An 18,266-nucleotide genomic window follows, 5' to 3' on the forward strand; every position below is an offset into this window, starting at 1 on the left:
GACCCAATAAAAACCTTTCCTTTAACTTTCAAATAGGCACAAATTCATTTTTTGTTTGCTGAGTCTCTTGATCTATTTATAAAGACAAACACTTTAAAATAATTGTGAATCAACATTTAAAATGTTAATTGAAACTAAGCAGTTGTCTAATTTGTGTCATTGGATGGTATATTTCCATTGAAACTGTCAACAAAAGTTTTTTTGATACAGATTTTTTTTTTTTTAAATGAGGGGTTTGTTACTGCAAGCTGAATAGAGGGGTTAAGCTTACCTTCTGAATGTTTATCTGATTCATGCCTGTATGAGGCAACTATTGTCCAATAGGTGGCAACAGAGACCTATGTGTCCAACTCTTATTTGGCTATAAGGCAATACTCTGCATCAGGGGTCCCAGACATAGTTCCTTGACAGCCAGGTCTGCTGGGTTTTGCTGATGCACAGCACTTAATGCTGAATCAAGCAGTATATTAAACAGTTAATTGTATTAAGTCCTTTCCTTGTTCATTGGGCCTGAACTGGTTGCTGAAAACAAAAACCAACAGGCTTTCCAGGGTTGCCGTCCTCTGCTTTATCTTTTATGCAGTTTGTGAATGCTCCCATTACTGTGCAACTATGTGAAATTAGGAAACTATGTCCAGCATTCATTTTGTTCTGCATCATTCATAAAATGATATTTTACAAAAATACTTATCTATCATTGAGGGCTCGACATGCTCAAAATGTATGTATAATAGCCATAACATATGTTAAAATGTTATGTTTGGCTGCGTATTTACATTCCTAAATTATTCTCAGCAGATTTTTTTAAATTTCTAGAAGCATGATAAATTCTTGAAGCTTGTTTTTAAATGAATAAAAACATTTTCCATGTTCCTCAGATTGAGTGGTTCACATCCTTTGCCTTTGCCAAAAGCTATGGAAATGCAAAGTCTGCATGCAAAAGGACATTTAATGTTTGTTCTCTGAAACACAGCTTTTCAAGATTCCAGTTATGAATGGTTGAAAGAACAAACAAAGCTTTTAGGTTTTGTGAATAAGACTCAGCATTTAGGATTAAAGGGATATTTAACTTTTGTATAGCTTAAGCAATTTTGTGGTACAGAGCAGAATTCATGGTTCCTTCAATAATGGCAAGATGATCTGACCAAAATGCATACTTGGTCTTCTCTATCTCAGTCTTATCTACTTGTCTGAATGCTTTATTTAGCAACATTGTTTTTTTTAATCTAGTTCTAATAATGAGACCTGTACAGTAGGTGGCAGCAGTGTACTCATATTCTAGTTACAATAAAAAATTAACTGAGTATATAAAAGTTTTTAAATTAGGTTTAATTGTACAACGGGCAGAATCTGGATCAGACCTACAATTGCCCTGCTTTCACACCAACTGCATTTAACCCTGCCTCACCTTTGTCAGTAGCTTGAGATTGTTAAAGTATTATTTCTTTTTGTAGTATATTGTAGATTTGCTCTGGTGTGGTGTTTCATAAGGGAAACATGCCTGTCTGGCATATTAGGATTACCAAAATTAAGCATAATGAAGTTAAAATATGTTTTGTAACATTTTTAAGTCATTGAACAAAAACAAACAAACAAACAAACAAAGACCCTGGGTCCTATAACCGAGGATTAAAGACTGCTTTTTCAGGTAATCTCTATGCAGCTATTTAAACCTGGACAAACCAGTTTTTCTACTAGCTTAAAAATCAGTTTAACACTTCAGTCTTGTATTTAGCTGTTTCAGGAATCTCTTTCAGTTTCCACCTCTTTTTTGTCTGCATTTCTGTTGAAGGAAGGAGTGGTGGAATTAACCATTCAAAACCAATGCTATCCCAGCCAAAGACTTATCCAACTGTAACCACACCTCTCCCTCTTTTACATATTATTTGATAATGTTGTAAATGCCTTCTATTTTCTCTTTAAAAAATTTTATTTTATTTTATTAAATTTTTATTAACCATATTTGGGAAAGGAGCTTCTGTTTGCTCCTGTTTTTCTGCACTGTTCAGTTTATGGCCTGGGGAATCAACGTGGATAAGGAATGCAAGGGATTGAGAAGACAAAAATATAAAAGGGTTAAGTAGCCAGTTCTAAAGTCAAATTAGAATTTTGATGAGACTTAACCCCATTGATTTCAAAAAAATACTATGGAATATATTAGAGAGAGTAAACAGCAGAAACATTAGTCCATAGTAAATTCAACATCTATCCCAATGAATAGCACATACTACACCATTGCCACTGTGAATGCACTGGGAAATAGCTTCTTCTTTTTTTTCCTTTTTGGTCCAGAGAGAAAAATTGCCCCTTATTGGCATACAGATCTCCCACCCAAGTATTACTGAAGTCCATATTCTTCCTGACTCAGATTACACAGTTTGATGTATTATTAAGAGTCAAAGCCTATTCTTAAGTCTGAACAGTGAAACACTAATTGCCTTAAGCATATCATCGCATTAAGACTAATATTGTTTCAGTTGTGTGAATTTTTGAGACAGTAAACAGCAGAAACATTCGTGGCGCTCATGTTTTTTGATCATATTTTTTTTTTTATTATCATAATAGCATTATTCTCATAGCAAAACAAAGCGAAACTTATGATAAGATTGGAAGGCAGTGACCCTTGAAACTGTGACATAAAATGAGTGCGGAAGCTACTGCTGACAGTAGGTTCACTATGGAAAATGTGCAATCGTTATTTATTAAGAAATTTTATTTTAATGTGACCACGGGGTTTGATATTAGTATGCATACAAAACCGATTAAAATCAGTGGGAAAACGCTGAAACCCTTGGCGTATTCCTTGCCTTGTTTGACCAAAAATAACTCCACTGGGTATAACCCCTATTCTGTGAAATCAATCATGCTGTAAATGTCATGGTGGTACTCAATCCGTGACTGCTCTTGTGACATGATTTGCTCTTGTGAAAACATGCTTTGCATGAATGTGAAATTCTACAAAATTCTCCAATTCTATGTGAGTCACTACAAAGATTAAGCAAAATTATCTAATGAGCAGACAGGTGTGAAATGCTTACATTAGCTCTAGACTTCACTTCCCATCATCCCCTCTATCCATGCTTGTGCATAATTAACTGCGCCTGTATCTAACTCCCCAGTTTACTGGACAGGCAGTCCAGAAAAAAGTATGTGGTACTATTATATGTTAGTATGTGGATCAGATGAGATGGTGGGCATAGTAAATAGGATGAGAAATGTTGGTGGTATAAGAATCAAGTAATCACTAGTCAGGGACTTAAGACTGCAGTCTATTAATTGACCATGTGCTTTATATAGATATACTACAATGGGCTAGGCGTTGTCCATAATCATGTCATACACCTATCTTAGTTAACAGTCAATAATTCTTGAGGCTGTAAGTTTTAAGGCTGGTTGATGCACAGCCAGAGTTAACAAGGGGAGTGCCACTCTAGGTTTCAATTGTATCTCCTGCAACAACGTATTTTGTTGTCATTTGCGAGGGACAACCCCTCAAGTCAAAATCTACTGTGCACTTAAATAAGAAAAGCTTCGGATTTACGGGATATGTCCAGCAGCCCACTTTTTAAGAATGAGTCAGGGCACGGTTTTGATTGCTGAGAAGTGCACATATTTGAATATGAACATGCAAATCAAGTTTGAGCCCTCTTTCTTTTTGCCATTTGTGAGATTTACACGTGATTGGCTTTCAGTTTTGTTCTTAGAAAAGGTGACCTTTTGATAAGAATCTTGATAGAGTGAGAGTGAGAGAGAAAGAGGGGGAAAAGACAGTGTTCTTTCTTAAAGAAATGGCCCTCATTTCTATTAAACTGTCTGAGAGTTGACATTAAGAGTTCTGTGGCAACAATGATCGATTTTTGGAAGGGATTTTTTAAAAATGTATAAAAACACTTTTCATATTGTAGTTTTTCTTTTGGTACAACTTTGCAGTTCAGTAAATTCTAGAAATGGGTGATTTCCAGTGCCACTGCTCTTGAAACTCTTCTGGAATGTTCCGACATTCCCCCAAGTCTCCTGACAGCTCATAACTGGAATTGTCCCATTCTCAGAGCAGGACACACAGCTCAGACTAACAGCGAAGGAATGACCCGATTGTCATTTCAGTAAAGATATGTTCTTAATCAAATGCTTGTGTTGTGAGACAACTGTACTATACATACCTCAATGAAAGAAATGGTGGTTTTTTTAAATATGTTTTTTGGTGGACTTTTTCTTTGGTAATCTGATTTCACTGCTCTGAAAACAAAACCTGAACAGGAATTAAATTAGACTAAAGTAGCCTTTTGTTAAGTGTGATTTAAATGTAAAAGGTATGAATACTTCTGGACATTTTGAATTATACAGTGTTATGTGTTCAAATGTCTTACATAAGGTATAAGACATTTCAACAAATAATTAAGCGTACTGGTTTTCTATGATTGTTGATAATACACCCTTGAAATTTATTGTATGCTTATACAGTGCCATGTTTTGTGATTACTTACTTTCCCTTTGTTTAATATAACATTTTGTCTAACAATCTGAAACCATTCAGTGTGACATATATACAGTAATAGAGGAAATCAGGAAAGTGGCCAATATTTTTTCACAGTACTGGGAAATAAGGCTGCAAACTGACTGAATGACTGATCATAAAAAGTCACACTTCTGATGGAGGGCACATTTCCACTGTTCCTTTTTAATTCTGTGTGGCCTCAGCTCATGTCAGGTAAATCTTCCTCCCAAGGATATAGAGTATCTTCTGTGTCTGTATCTCATAGTCCGACAGAAATTTTTGAAAATATAAGGCTTTAATTTGGACATCTCTAAATGGGGCTTCCTCATATTTCAAAACTGTAATGACATAAACTGCTATTCTCATTTGTGTATCGGTTAACTATTGCAAGAACTTCCATTTAAACATTCCATTTGAGCCATGGTTTATTTAACAAGTGAAAAAATGGGCATTTTTACTGTGGTGTCATCAGAAAAACTTGATGCTAAGAAAAGAACAGGGATTTGCTGTTGAAATTATTTTACTACCATGTTCCTCTTTCATGACAGATGGGGCTTTCTTTCATTCTTTATTTATTGTTTGTTTGTATGGAAACCATTTCTGTTGTGGCAGATGCTTTATGGCCAACTGGAATTCTGAAGTGCTTGTTCTGTTTCCTAAGAAGAGAAAATGAGTCTTGAATATCTGATTAGGCTAGTCATGTGATCAAATATATGTTCCAGCAAATCCAGTGTAGCAAATCCTAATGAAGCTATAGGTAATAATCTTGTGGTAGAGGTAGGCAAGCAGCCACTAAAATCTGCAGTCATATTTTAAAATTTGCACCATGAAATGTAACATTAAAGTGATCTGAAAAGCAGAGTATACTGACTTTTTTTCAAAAGCATTATGATTGATTTGGATTCAGTTAATTTTATCTGGATTAATGTTCTGGAAAAAGAGATCATTATCATTCTCAGCTTGTTTAAAATCCAATCCAACAAGGGGCAGAGCTAGCCTGTCACACATATGGGTGCCAGTCATGATGAGAGGATGAGAGACCCCCAAACACCCCTCATCCCCACAAAGCCCTACCCAAGAATCCAAAGAACATTGATCCTCAGTAATGGGCACACCGCCACATATACATTTCATATACAGTTCCTTTTGAAAGAACATCTATATTATGATCATATGCTAATAGGTGACTGCTCCGGCTGATAATAATAAACTATACCAGTTGCATTAGGCTACCAGCAGGTAACTAACTTCCTTTTTTATCGCTACAGTACAGCAACAATACAACTTTGATGCATTTTCTTCAAGAAACCATGGGCGGACCAATAACTATCATATACACAGGATATATACAAAGGATGTATATAGCACATTTAATAGGCATCATCATACTTAAAGCATGTGCCTAATAATTTTTGAACAAATTCCAGCATAAACTCTGAACACATTGCATCAGTTTTAGGCTGGTATGAAACTAGAGTGGGCCCTTGCTTAGAAGCCAGACTTAAACAAAACTTTATAACACGTACAGGAACTCACTCAAGTGTTTTGGTAAATAGCCTCAGAGTGTTAAGTAGAGCATCACATATACAACAACACAAAGGAAAAGCGAGTCCATTTTGAAGATACTATGCATTTCAGCATCAACTCTGATTTAAATATATATATGGATGGATTAAAGATATAACTTGTCAATTTTTGAGTTCACAGGCAATTCAATTCACATAAAATTCTGAATATTTATAACTATTATATGAAATCCCTCCTTTCTTACTCCTCTGTTGTATCATAAAAGTAGTAACATGGGAAATTAAAAATGATGAATTGACAAAACAGAGCTCTAAAGTGCAAAAATGTCATAGAGAATAAGTCCGCATTACAATTCTAACATTTGCATCTATTAAAAATCACTAAACATTCACAACAAAATTAAAAACCAAACCAAACCAAACTGTGGCATATTTAAGGATGTTGCCACAGTTATACCTCAATATGACCATCAACATGTTTTTACAATATTATATTATATTATATTATATTATATTATATTATATTATATTATATTATATTATATTATATTATATTATATTAGGGGACTTTTTTACACAAACATGTACTTCAAGAGTCATCCATCCATCCATTATCTATACGCGCTTATCCTAGGCAGGGGTGTGGGGGGTGCTGGAGTCTATCCCAGCATGCATTGGGCGAGAGGCAGGAATACACCCTGGACAGGCCGCCAATCTATTGCAGGGCATCAACTGTCATTCAGAATGATAAAGATAAAAAATAATTTTTAAAGCACAAGGATAGTCACATGACTGTCTCTGACAAAAAAGCAAGGTTAGTAAATATCTGTTAAATGATTGATAAATTCAGCATTTTAGGGTCTGGTATTCTGTGTCACAAAATCTCACATCATTCAGGAAAAAACTATTAATCTACTTAATATGAATAATTAATATGGACTTTATACCTCCTGGTGATTGCTTGATATAGATGATCAGGAAAATCCCTGTAAAATATGTTGAAGTTGGAAATCCGTCATTCAGTAACATGCTTTTCTCATTCAGTATAATATAAAAATATAGTTATATCACACCGTCACCCATTATAATTGAATGACAATATCTGTGCTATACTGTGTTTTCGGAAGTTTATCTTGTGTGTTTTTTTCTATCTATACTTTCATATATTTATTTATTTTACACATATTTAATATTAATATTTCAACAAATGTTTAACATATTTTTCTTTATACAGTGAGCTCCATGATGTTCGTAACAAATAATTTTTTTTGGATGTACTCCACAATTTTAGATTTGTAATCAATTTACATGTAGTCAAAGTGCACGTTCTCAGTTTTTGCTTTTATTTGGGTATTTTTCATATATTTTGGTGTCACCATTATTTTACAGCAAATTACAGCACTTTTTAATACATTTCAGGGCACCATAATGTTTGGGACAAATGGCTTCATGAGTGTTTCTGATTAGTCAGATGAGTTCATTTGCTTCTTAGTGCTAGTATAAGCACTTTTGGTATCTAGTCCTGATTCTAGGCTTTTGATAGCATTTGTAATCTGTTATTTGCCTGGGTATCTGGTTTGTCCACCATAAGCTAAGCATTTGTCTTTTTGTTGTCACACTCTTTATTCCATTCAATGTGTGTTCCTAAAGTTCAGTATGCAAATATCTGGGCTATTAACAACTAAAACACTCTATTAATTGAATGAATCTGCCATTATTCCGTTAATGTCGCTGCAGCTAGTGTTCTTACATTATAAATAAATAGCTACACACTTTTTTGACTCATATTATTAAAAATTAATGTATCCTTGAGTAACAAGTATAAACAGAGTATCATAATTGTATTATCCCTTGATAAATAATGCAAAGAATCTGTGTTGGTCATGTTTTCAGACTTTTGTTCCCTGTGCACTGTATGTTATTCTGATTACTTTTAAATAATAACTAATTTGACTTTTAGGAGTGCCCTGCCCATTCTTTTATTATGTGGGAAGTGGTTCATTTATTATATGTAGACATGGCTACTGCCAGAAAAAACCATTGAATTTGTCACCCTCACCCACGTACACTCATTTACAGAACTCAAAGCCTGTAATAACATAGTTGGCCAGCTAATCTATGTTTATTCATACTGAATTTGATAGGAGGCCTACGCCATTTGTTCAAAAAGTTCATAGATAGTACAACTTATGTTACTACCGTAGGCTGCTGAATGCTTCATGAACAGAACTTCAGAGGCTACACAGGGGGCTGGGGAACAATAGTTTACTAGAAGCAAAAATGAGGGGAGAAGAGGGCAGAAGAAAAATGAAGGAAAGAAGGAAAAGAAGAGAAAAAATGAAGAAGAAAGAAAAACTGCAAACCACTAGTCAGTCACAAAAAAAACAGGATGACTAAGTTACTGTTTGGTAAGGTACTTCTTTTGGTAACAAGAGTCTGCAGAGTTCTGGAAAAAGGTCTTGTGGACAGATAAGACCATGATTCACTTGTATCTGGGTGATGGCAAAAGCAAACTATTGAGACCAAAAGGAACTGCCTAAGATCCAAAGCACCCCCTTCGTCCGTGAAACATGGTGGTGGGGGTGTTATGGTTTGGGCATGTATGGCTGCCACTGCTACTAGCTTACTTGTCATCAATGATGATATAACTGCTGATAGCAGCAGCAGAGTGAATTCTGAAGTGTACAGGAGCATCTCTGCTTAAGGTGTGGCATATTTTAAGGATGTTGCCACAGTTATACCTCAATTGTCACGGTTTCTGTGCAGGGTAGATCATTTTTCTGTGCCTGCACCGGCTCAGTGGTTAGCATTCCGATTAGCCACTCGGCTAATCGTTATTTTGGTGTGTGGGGACGATTAGTTTCGAGCTTGCAGATTAGCCACTCGGCTAATCGTTATTTTTGGTTCCTGTGGGAGGATTGTTCCTGCTCTAACATTCCGTGCATTCCTGCAGGGTTACCTCTGATCTGTTTCACCTGTGGGTAGCTCACATCTTCCGCTGATTACCAGCCACACCTGTGGCTGGGTATTTAAAGCGTCAGTAGGCAGTGGAAAGGTGCTTGAGTGTAACGTGTTTTGCTCTAGCTAGTTCCCTGTCGCTTTTCTGAGTAAGGTGTAAGGAATTTAGGAACCAAGAAATTTAAAAGAATTCTGACTTCAGTTTGTTTGTTTTTTTGGGAAAAAGGTATTAGGACAGTATATGTCCAGATTCTGAGGTTGGCGGTTTTAAGGGGTTATTGTGTCACCTTTGGGGCACAAACCTTTCTGCCTCTTACTAACCAGTTTCACCCCTGGTTTTAGTTGGCCTCAGAACGTCTTCTGTTTGTTTTTTGAAAAGACATTTTCTTTTTCTCTGCTTCGGGTCGAAGTCGTTTATTCTTCTTTTTTCATTTCCCTGTTCCTTTATTTTCTTTATATACTCCTTCTTCCTCAGTTACCCGTTTAGGGGTTTATTCATTTTTTGGGATACGTCCCTTAGGAGTATAGCACCCCCTTATTTCGTCTCTCACGAGACTCGGTGGTTACTGGAGTGCCCCTTTGGTAACTTATAGATCCCCTGTTTGGTCGCGTCTGGTCTTCACACTTCCCCTCCCTCACATCAATAAGACCATCAACATCTTTTTACAAAATTATATATTATATTATATTATATTAGGGGACTTTTTTACACAAACATGTACTTCATCATGTACTTCATCAAGAGTCATCCATCCATCCATCCATTATCTATACACACTTATCCTGGGCAGGGGTGTGGGGAGTTCTGGAGCCTATCCCAGCATGCATTGGGCGAGAGGCAGGAATACACCCTGGACAGGCCGTCATTCTGTTGCAGGGCATCAACTGTCATTCAGAATGATAAAGCTAAAAAGGAATTTTTAAAGCACAAGGAAACATGGTGGTGGGGGTGTTATGGTTTGGGCATGTATGGCTGCCACTGGTACTAGCTTACTAGTCATCAGTGATGATATAACTGCTGATAGCAGCAACAGAGTGAATTCTGAAGTGTACAGGAGCTTCTCGGGCTTAAGGTCAATTAAATGTTTCCAAAGTCTTTGGATGGTGCTTCATCCTACACCAAGACAATGATCCCAAACATACTGCTAAGGCGGAAGGTGCTTCATGAAATGGGTTTCCATAGCTGAGCAGCTGCACACAAGCCTAAGATCACCATGCGCAGTGCCAAGTGTCAGCAGGAGTGGTGTAAAGCACGCCGCCATTGGACTCCGGTGGAAATGCCTTCTCTGGAGTGATTAATCACACTTCAATATCTGGCAGGCTGATGGACAAATCAGTGTTTGGCAAATGCCAAGAGAAAGCTACCTGTCTGAATGCACAGTGCCTACTGTAAATTTTGGTTGATGAGGAATAATGATCTGGGGCTGTTTTTCATAGTTTGGGCTAGGCCCCTTAGTTCCAGTGAAGGGAAATCTTAATGCTATGGTATACAATCACATTCTAGATAACTGTGTGCTTCCATCTTTGTGGCAACAGTATGGGGAAGGCCCTTTCCTGTTTCTACATAACAATGCCCTCATGCACAAAGCAAGATCCATAAAGAAATGATTTGCTGAGTTTGGTGTGGAAGAACTTAACTGGCCCTGACCTCAACCCTATCAAACACCTTTGGGATGAATTGGAATTTTGACTGTGAGCCAGGCCTCATCACCCATCATTGTGACTGAATGGAAGCAAATCCCTGCAGCTATGTTCCAAAATCAAGTGAAATGCCTTTGCAGAAGAGTGGAGGCTTTTATAGCAGCAAAAGGGGGACCAACTCCATATTAATGCCCATGGTTTTGGAAGATGTTCAACAAGCACATACAGGCATGATGTTTGGGTGTCAACATACTTTTGGCCATGTAGTGTAGTTATTGATCAACAGGAAAATTAATAACTGTCTGATTTGGCGGCAGTGTAGTATAATAGGTTAGGAGTTGGCCTTGTGACCTAAAGGTGACAGGTTCAATTCCCCAGTAGGATGCTGCCGTTGTACCCTTGAGCAAGATACTTAACCCACATTGCTATAAGACAGAAGAAACAGAAAATTTCCCAGCTTTGGAGTTTTATTTTATTTAGTTTTATATTCCCACATCTGTATGGATTCCTTGCATCCACAAGGTCACAGAAAACAAGTTAATGTCTGCAAGGAATGAAAGTGTCGTCATTGTAGTTTTTTAGTGGGATGTTGGTGGTATGATATACCTGCCTTCCTAATATGAAGTTAGCTATGAAGTGAAGCCTATAGCAGGCAGTGTAAGCTGTCTAAGTTACATCATATTTATCAATGGACTGTCAGACAATACATAGTACACAGGTATTGCTTTTTTATGAACTGACAATTGCTAATTATTACACAGAGAGAAAGTAAAGGTCCTAGTGTACTTTGAAAAAACACTGCAAACAATCTCTGGTGGTGCACTGCTTGGTTTGCTTGTGTACATTTGGTCATGATCAGACTAGAACCAGGAAGCTTCTTTGTGTATTCAAGAAACAGGTCATGCTTAGCTTCCCATCTGTTCAGAGTTCCCCCTCATCACTATAAAGTGCATTGATCATCTGGAAAACTGCAATGTTTCATTCATGAAACTTTGGCATGTGGAATGTTTTTTCTGCCTGTGTCTATAAATCCTTGCTGTGTGGAATGTTTTCCATCCTCTGTCTATGAAACCTTGGTTTGTGGAAAGTTCTTCAGCCTGTGTCTATGAAACATTGATGTGAAAAATGTTCTTCAGCCTGTAGCTATGAAACCTTGGGTTTTGGAATGTTCTTCAGCCTGTGTTTGTGAAACCTTGGTGTAAGGAATGGTCTCCATCCTGTGTCTATTACACCTTGGTGTGTGGAACTTTCTTCAGTCTAGGTTGATAACAAAGTGAAGACACTGAACATATATCTTGTCAAATTTCTTGTACTCAACTGGCTTGAGCTGGCTTGAACATTTTCACAAGGCCTGCTTCCTTTCATATTTATTTTCTCTCACCCTCAGCAGTTTTCGGTTCACCATTTCTGTGACATCTTCACTCGGCACTGACACAGTTCAAACTTAAAGCTAGCTGCTAGGCGTTTACTGTCAACTGTCAGTTGTGAAGAGAGCTCATGCTGTCTTTAGGTCAGCTAATGCGGGCTGGTTGACTCATCTGTGAACACATGGCAATGATGCAACCAGAAACACCCTCATCTGTCTGGTTATACATTATTCTTCAGTGTTTTTCATAGTGTCTGGTGTTTTAATTCATGTATGTTTCCAAGGAGCACTTTGGAAATAAAGCACTGTTAAGCAAGTTAAGCAAGTCTCAACGAAATTAACAGTATAATTACAATATATTGTTTACATTGTCATTCAAAAAGTAAAATTCTATTTCTATTTAATGCATTTAATGTAAAGATTTTACTAAATAAATGAAGTATCAGAAACAGGGAGGCTTAGGGGAAATTCATACTAAAATAATGGACAAAGGGCTGAAATCCCATACTAAATATAGGCTCAGTCAGCATCTTGTTTATAGTCTGCTCTCCACAAAATTTGCTCATGGTGTAGTCTTCATGCTGAAATACATTTGGGTTTTAATGGATGCACAGGTGTAGGGGGCGTATTCAATTCCTGTGTAGGCTAGTATGTCCAAGTAGTTTCTACAGGGATTGAAAAGGGGAAGCATTCAATAAGTGCTGAAATGAAAGAAGTACAGTAGATAAAAATGAGACCACTATTTTCACTCAGTGGAGGAAGATGAGAACATTCTGGAGGCAGGATACAAACCAGTTCCGTACAATTTCCGGCAAATAATAGGCCCAAACAAAATAGTTTGAAGAAGAAGGGGGGAAAAAGCATTTCTAAGGTTGTTCTTATATTTAATATAATTTAATGTAATATGCTGTAAACAGCTAAACATGTTATTTAGGGAATGAAAAGTAATTGGATAATTTTGTGGCTAGCTGTGTGTTGTTGCATCATTAATTCAGCCTAAAGAACAGAACAGCCAGGTTAGAGTTTGCTAAAACAAAAATTAAAGTACACTAATAAGTCCTAGAACAAAGTAATTTGGACAGATGAGATGAGTATTAACCTGCAGAGAACTGAGGGAAAAGGAATGTAAAGAGAAAGAAAGGTACTGCTCATGATCAAGCACCCCCCTCATCAGTGGCCAAACACCTTACTACGACACTTTATGTTGGTCTTTGATGTTGTGAATTTGTCTCCTGTCTGTTTGCTGAAATGTGATTAGTTTTCTAGATATTCATTGCAGCTCACCTTTATTAAACGGCCCTTGCAACAGAAAATTCAAAAAATTCCACAGCAACGTCTCTTAATTCATGCACAGTTCGCAAACTACTTCTACCAAAGTATGCTAACTGTGTGTGTGTGTGTGTGTGTGTGTGTGTGTGTGTATATGTATATATATATATATATAAAACATTATGTATGGCTGATCAGATATCAAGTTCCTTCTGGTACAGATCATTTCTGAAATATTTCTGCTAACATTAGAGTTGTAGTAGTAGTAGGCTTGTATTTTGTGTTTATTCCATTTTGAGCAAATATTTCTTACATCCTTTACACCTACAGTACTTTAACACAAAACACCTGTATTTTTATACTTAAAATTCCCTTTGTTCTAAATTACATGGGAGCAATAGTGAAGTTATAGTCTATTATTGCTTTTAGTGAACATACCGTACTTTTAAAAGAAGTGCAGTATTATACCATATTGTGATATAATGTAATTTATACTTGGCCTTTAGAAATGCTTACATGCCTACAATATTACGGTAAGCTCTGTCTTAGTCCTTTTTTTCCATTTTACAATGAATAGTGCGTCAGTAGTTCTGTACTGACAATTGCTGGCTTCTCATATCAAGGCAAGAAGAGCCACTTCCTATTGCACAATATGACCTTTAGACTGTGTTCTGTAGAAATAAGAACAAACTATTAGGCACACATGAAACAGTTTCTGGAGTATAGTGGCCTACATCACAGCCGTGACCTACATCACATGGTAATGTACTCATATTCCAGGGGTATTCATCTATCCAAGGGGTTTTGTCTTTGTGCATTTCACTTTTTAGGTGCCTTGGTACAATGGTGCTTTTTTTTTTTTTTTTTTTTTTTTTTTTTTTTAGGAACCCACACCTGACTGCCCACACAAACTGCTTCCCTTCTCCCACACTTTAGAAATGTCACCACTTCCCCACTGCAAATATCCCCACCTTCATCAATAGCACAGGCTGAGAAAGATTCTCCGGCCTCCAAAGTGATTCAGCTTTTTCATACGGGGGGAGTTAAGGGGATTGCCTGGTTTGCAGTTTGGGACAGCACAGCAGAATTATAGACTTACTCTGACCCAGTGAACATCCCTGCTGAGCTCACATAAGCCTTGTTAAGTAAATTAACCTGTTTCATTGCAGGTTCAACAAACAGAACTTGAAACTGAAGTAAGGTCATATTTTTTAGTGATGACTATCTTCCCATATGAGTCTGTGTATAGGATAAGATGGAAAAAAAACATCAGATCTTTTCTGATATTTCAAAAACATGATTTCAACTTGATGTAAAGTGTGGTCTAGAGTGAGGATTATACCTTTGTTTGGATCAAAATATAGATTCCTGATCATAATTGGTATTTCAAAAGTTTCAATCATCATTTTTGTTTGAATTTTAACATCAAATCACTTCCCATGTACTGAAAGTGAATTTAGCAACCATCCTTGATCTTGTGTGAGACTAACAATGTGGTTTGACTGAGTTGAAGTAGGAAATTGAAATGAAGAATTAAAATGAAATCCCAAAATTTGAAGCCAGGCATAAGCGGTGTGTGTGTGTGTGTGTGTGTGTGTGTGTGTGTGTGTGGACACGTACTACTATCTTTGTGAGAAACAAATGTCCCCACAAGGATAGAAAGATGAGGAAAATTATGCAAGGTGGGGACCTTTTGCTGGTCCCCACAAGTTCAAGAGGCTGTTTTAGGGTTAGGACTTAGGGTTAGGGTTACAATTAGGTTAAGGTTAGGGTTAAGGTTAGGCATGTAGTGGTTTGGGTTAGGGTTAGGGTTAGAGGTTATGGAATGAATGTAGTCAATAGAAAGTCTTCACAAGTATAGTTATAAATTATTGTGTGTGTGTGTGTGTGTGTGTGGTTGAGGATATTGGGATTTTGTGGCGTTGTACATGGGGTTTTGAACGCTAAGTACATTTAATTACTGTTAAGCATAGTCAATGTCATAATGCTTGTTTCAGACAGTATGAGAAATCTGAGAAAAAATATGTTTCCAATATACAAAATAGCAAGTTACTCATGCATAAAAAACACTGCCTATAAGTAATTAATTTAAACTTCCATTACAGGTATTGATATCAAAATGAGGCTGAAGTTACAACAAAAAAATATTGGCTATCTTAGCTCACATAATTTAAACAAGTAACTTGGCCCTTTGTTTTTTCATCTTACCATCTGAAGAGAATGTGGTCACAAGAGTTTATATGTCACATGAAAGTGTGAAATTCCAATAATTTATAGTGGAAATAATCTGCAATTCAGCTGTGTTACAACTAAAAATATTTTGCGCTACATTTGAATGATTGTGTGCATCCTGTGATTTGGGTGTATGAAAAGCATGAATAAAATGCATTATTATTATTATTATTATTATTATGATGTTTAGAAAATTGTGTTCAAAAATAGCATGTTTTATTGTTTTACATTGTAAAAGAAATGACACAATTGCACTTAATTAAATAACAAAATTAACTTAAGTATATCGGACCCAGAAACATACAATACATTAATGGGGCAAACGTATGTCTGGATAGGTTTGTAAGATAAGGCTTAAATATTCATAATTTTTATGTGTATTAATTTATTCACCCCCCCCCCCCCCCCTGTTGCACTGGAGGTTAACTCAATTGTTTTGTTCAGCAGTTGCAATTATTAATATTGAAAAATATCAGTCCAATGCCACAGAATTTGTGTGATGTGATACATGGGATATCTGTAAATAGGATAGATTAAATAATTATCTTAGCGTATCAGGACGTATTATCAGTTAGGGGATGTTATTACTGTGATGGATTTCCTGTAAGGTGCATGGCTAATGGGTCCTAATGCCAATAGAACCTTGAAAATAGGTAAGCAAGAATCTCAGCAGCTAGCCGGTTTGGATATGATTCGGTTTTTTTTTTCACCTTACATGTAAGCCAGTATTAGGATAATAAGCGTAAGCTAGATCAGTAGGTTATTAAATTGATTACATTTGGTGAATTAATGTTAGATTGTAGGGATTGTGTAAAATGCATTCTAATGGCATCTGATTGAGACAGAGGTTGATTGGTAAATTTGCTGTAAGAAATTGAGATATCAACCGTTCACTTATATTAGTATCGTATAGATGGTAAAAAAAAAAAAAATTATGAAAAAAACTGTCAGTAGATGATCTATAGGCCTAATTAACATTAAACTTAAAAACTTGGTGTTTGCAAAGTAGCTACAGTAGCCTAGGACAAGCAGTTAAAATGTCGACTATAACTGTTATGAATTTCGTGATTGGTGGCGACAAAAAATATCATGTTGTCATATATATATATATATATATATATATATATATATAGCCTATATATATATATATATATATATATATATATATATATATATATATATATATAGCCTATATATAGCCTATATATATATATATATATCCTATATATATATATATTTTACTGTAGTTAACTTTTATGTTAATATCACTGGATATAGCTAGCTATTGTTCAGTGTCTTTAGTTTCAATTAGAACTTAACAGAACAGAAGGTTGCTGGCTAGAAAAGTATGAAGAATAGCTAGATAGCTGTACTCGTTAAGCAGATAGCTAGTTAGCCAACATTAATGCAGGAATCTAACATTAGTGATTTCATTGATGCCATATGCCAGTGCTGGCTAGCTAGCTAGCTACACTTAAGTAATGCTAGTTTAATTTTAACTGAACCAAGCTGAAGTTAGCAAGCTAACTAGCCATGCAGCTGGCTAAATTAACCTGTGTAGTTGAGTAGCCATCCAGCTGTATGTATGAAACAAATGTGGCTATGTAGCTGGCTACACTATGTTTTAGTTAATAGTAGTCTCACATTTACAAATTCAGGTTTCATGGCCTACCTTGTAGTCATGTACCTATCTAAGTCATGAAACAATATTATGTGGAGTTTGCATGTAAAATGATAGAGAATGCATTTAGTGAGCTTCCCACAAAGATTATTCAGCTAGAAAAGCATTTAAAATTATTTGAGCAATTATTAGTTTGCATGTAAGCTAGCTTCCACTCAAAACCAAGATGATGACCACAAAGCTTTTACAATGTCCTTTTGCTTGTCTACCTGAGTGTTCTGAAATTGGCTACTTTGATCTTTTACTATTTTGATGAGATGTTGTTATTGGCAGAATATGCAGCCAAATGTCTCGTGGGTAGAATTATTGATTTCTGAAAGTGTGTTGTAATTGGCAGGAAAAAGATGGAGAAAAGACTATGTGGATGAGTGAAGTTCTTGTGAATTCTGTTTGTTTACATGAGGCCTTAAGGGCTGAGAGTCTGTGGCCATTGTGGTTATTTCTGTAGGAAACCCTGAAAAGTGCCACTCTGTGCTGTATACTGTAGGTATGGGGTATGCCTCCCCACTAAGCCGTAACTTGGTGGTATGCCATACCTGCCATCCCAATAGCTAGTTTGCCAGTCAAAGTGTATGCAGTCAAAGTGTGATTACTGGGCCATTTCCAGAAACCTCCAGCTTTTGTCATCTGAGATGTTTGGCAGCTGGATAAATATATCCTGCAATGTGTTTAAGAGCAGGTCTACTTTCATCTCATACTCTTTCGACTTTTATCTGAATTTGCAGTCAAGAAATAAGGCAATTTGACTGATTAGGTGGTTTGAGTGTGACAGAGGTCAGTATATAAGATGTCACCTTTACATTATACATAAGTGATTGTTGTGGTAATAGGAAAAAAATGGGTTGTTGATTGATGATGTTCAAGATGTTTTGTTGTAAGCTACAGTATACACTATGCCCTCTCCCTCTTCCACGATAAAATTAGACTGATGATTGTGAGAGTTAAATGCAAACCCAAAATATAAAAATCCATTCTAGACCTGCGTTCAAAACTTGTTCACCTCAATGATTGGTTCAGTGCAAACCATAATTGTAGCTAATTAGGTTGGCTAGCTTACCTAACTCTCTTACAAAAAGTCTGGTCTGAGGACAGTTTCTA

Source organism: Anguilla anguilla, chromosome 2 (assembly GCF_013347855.1).
Source record: "Anguilla anguilla isolate fAngAng1 chromosome 2, fAngAng1.pri, whole genome shotgun sequence".
In the NCBI taxonomy this organism is placed as follows: Eukaryota; Metazoa; Chordata; class Actinopteri; order Anguilliformes; family Anguillidae; genus Anguilla; species Anguilla anguilla.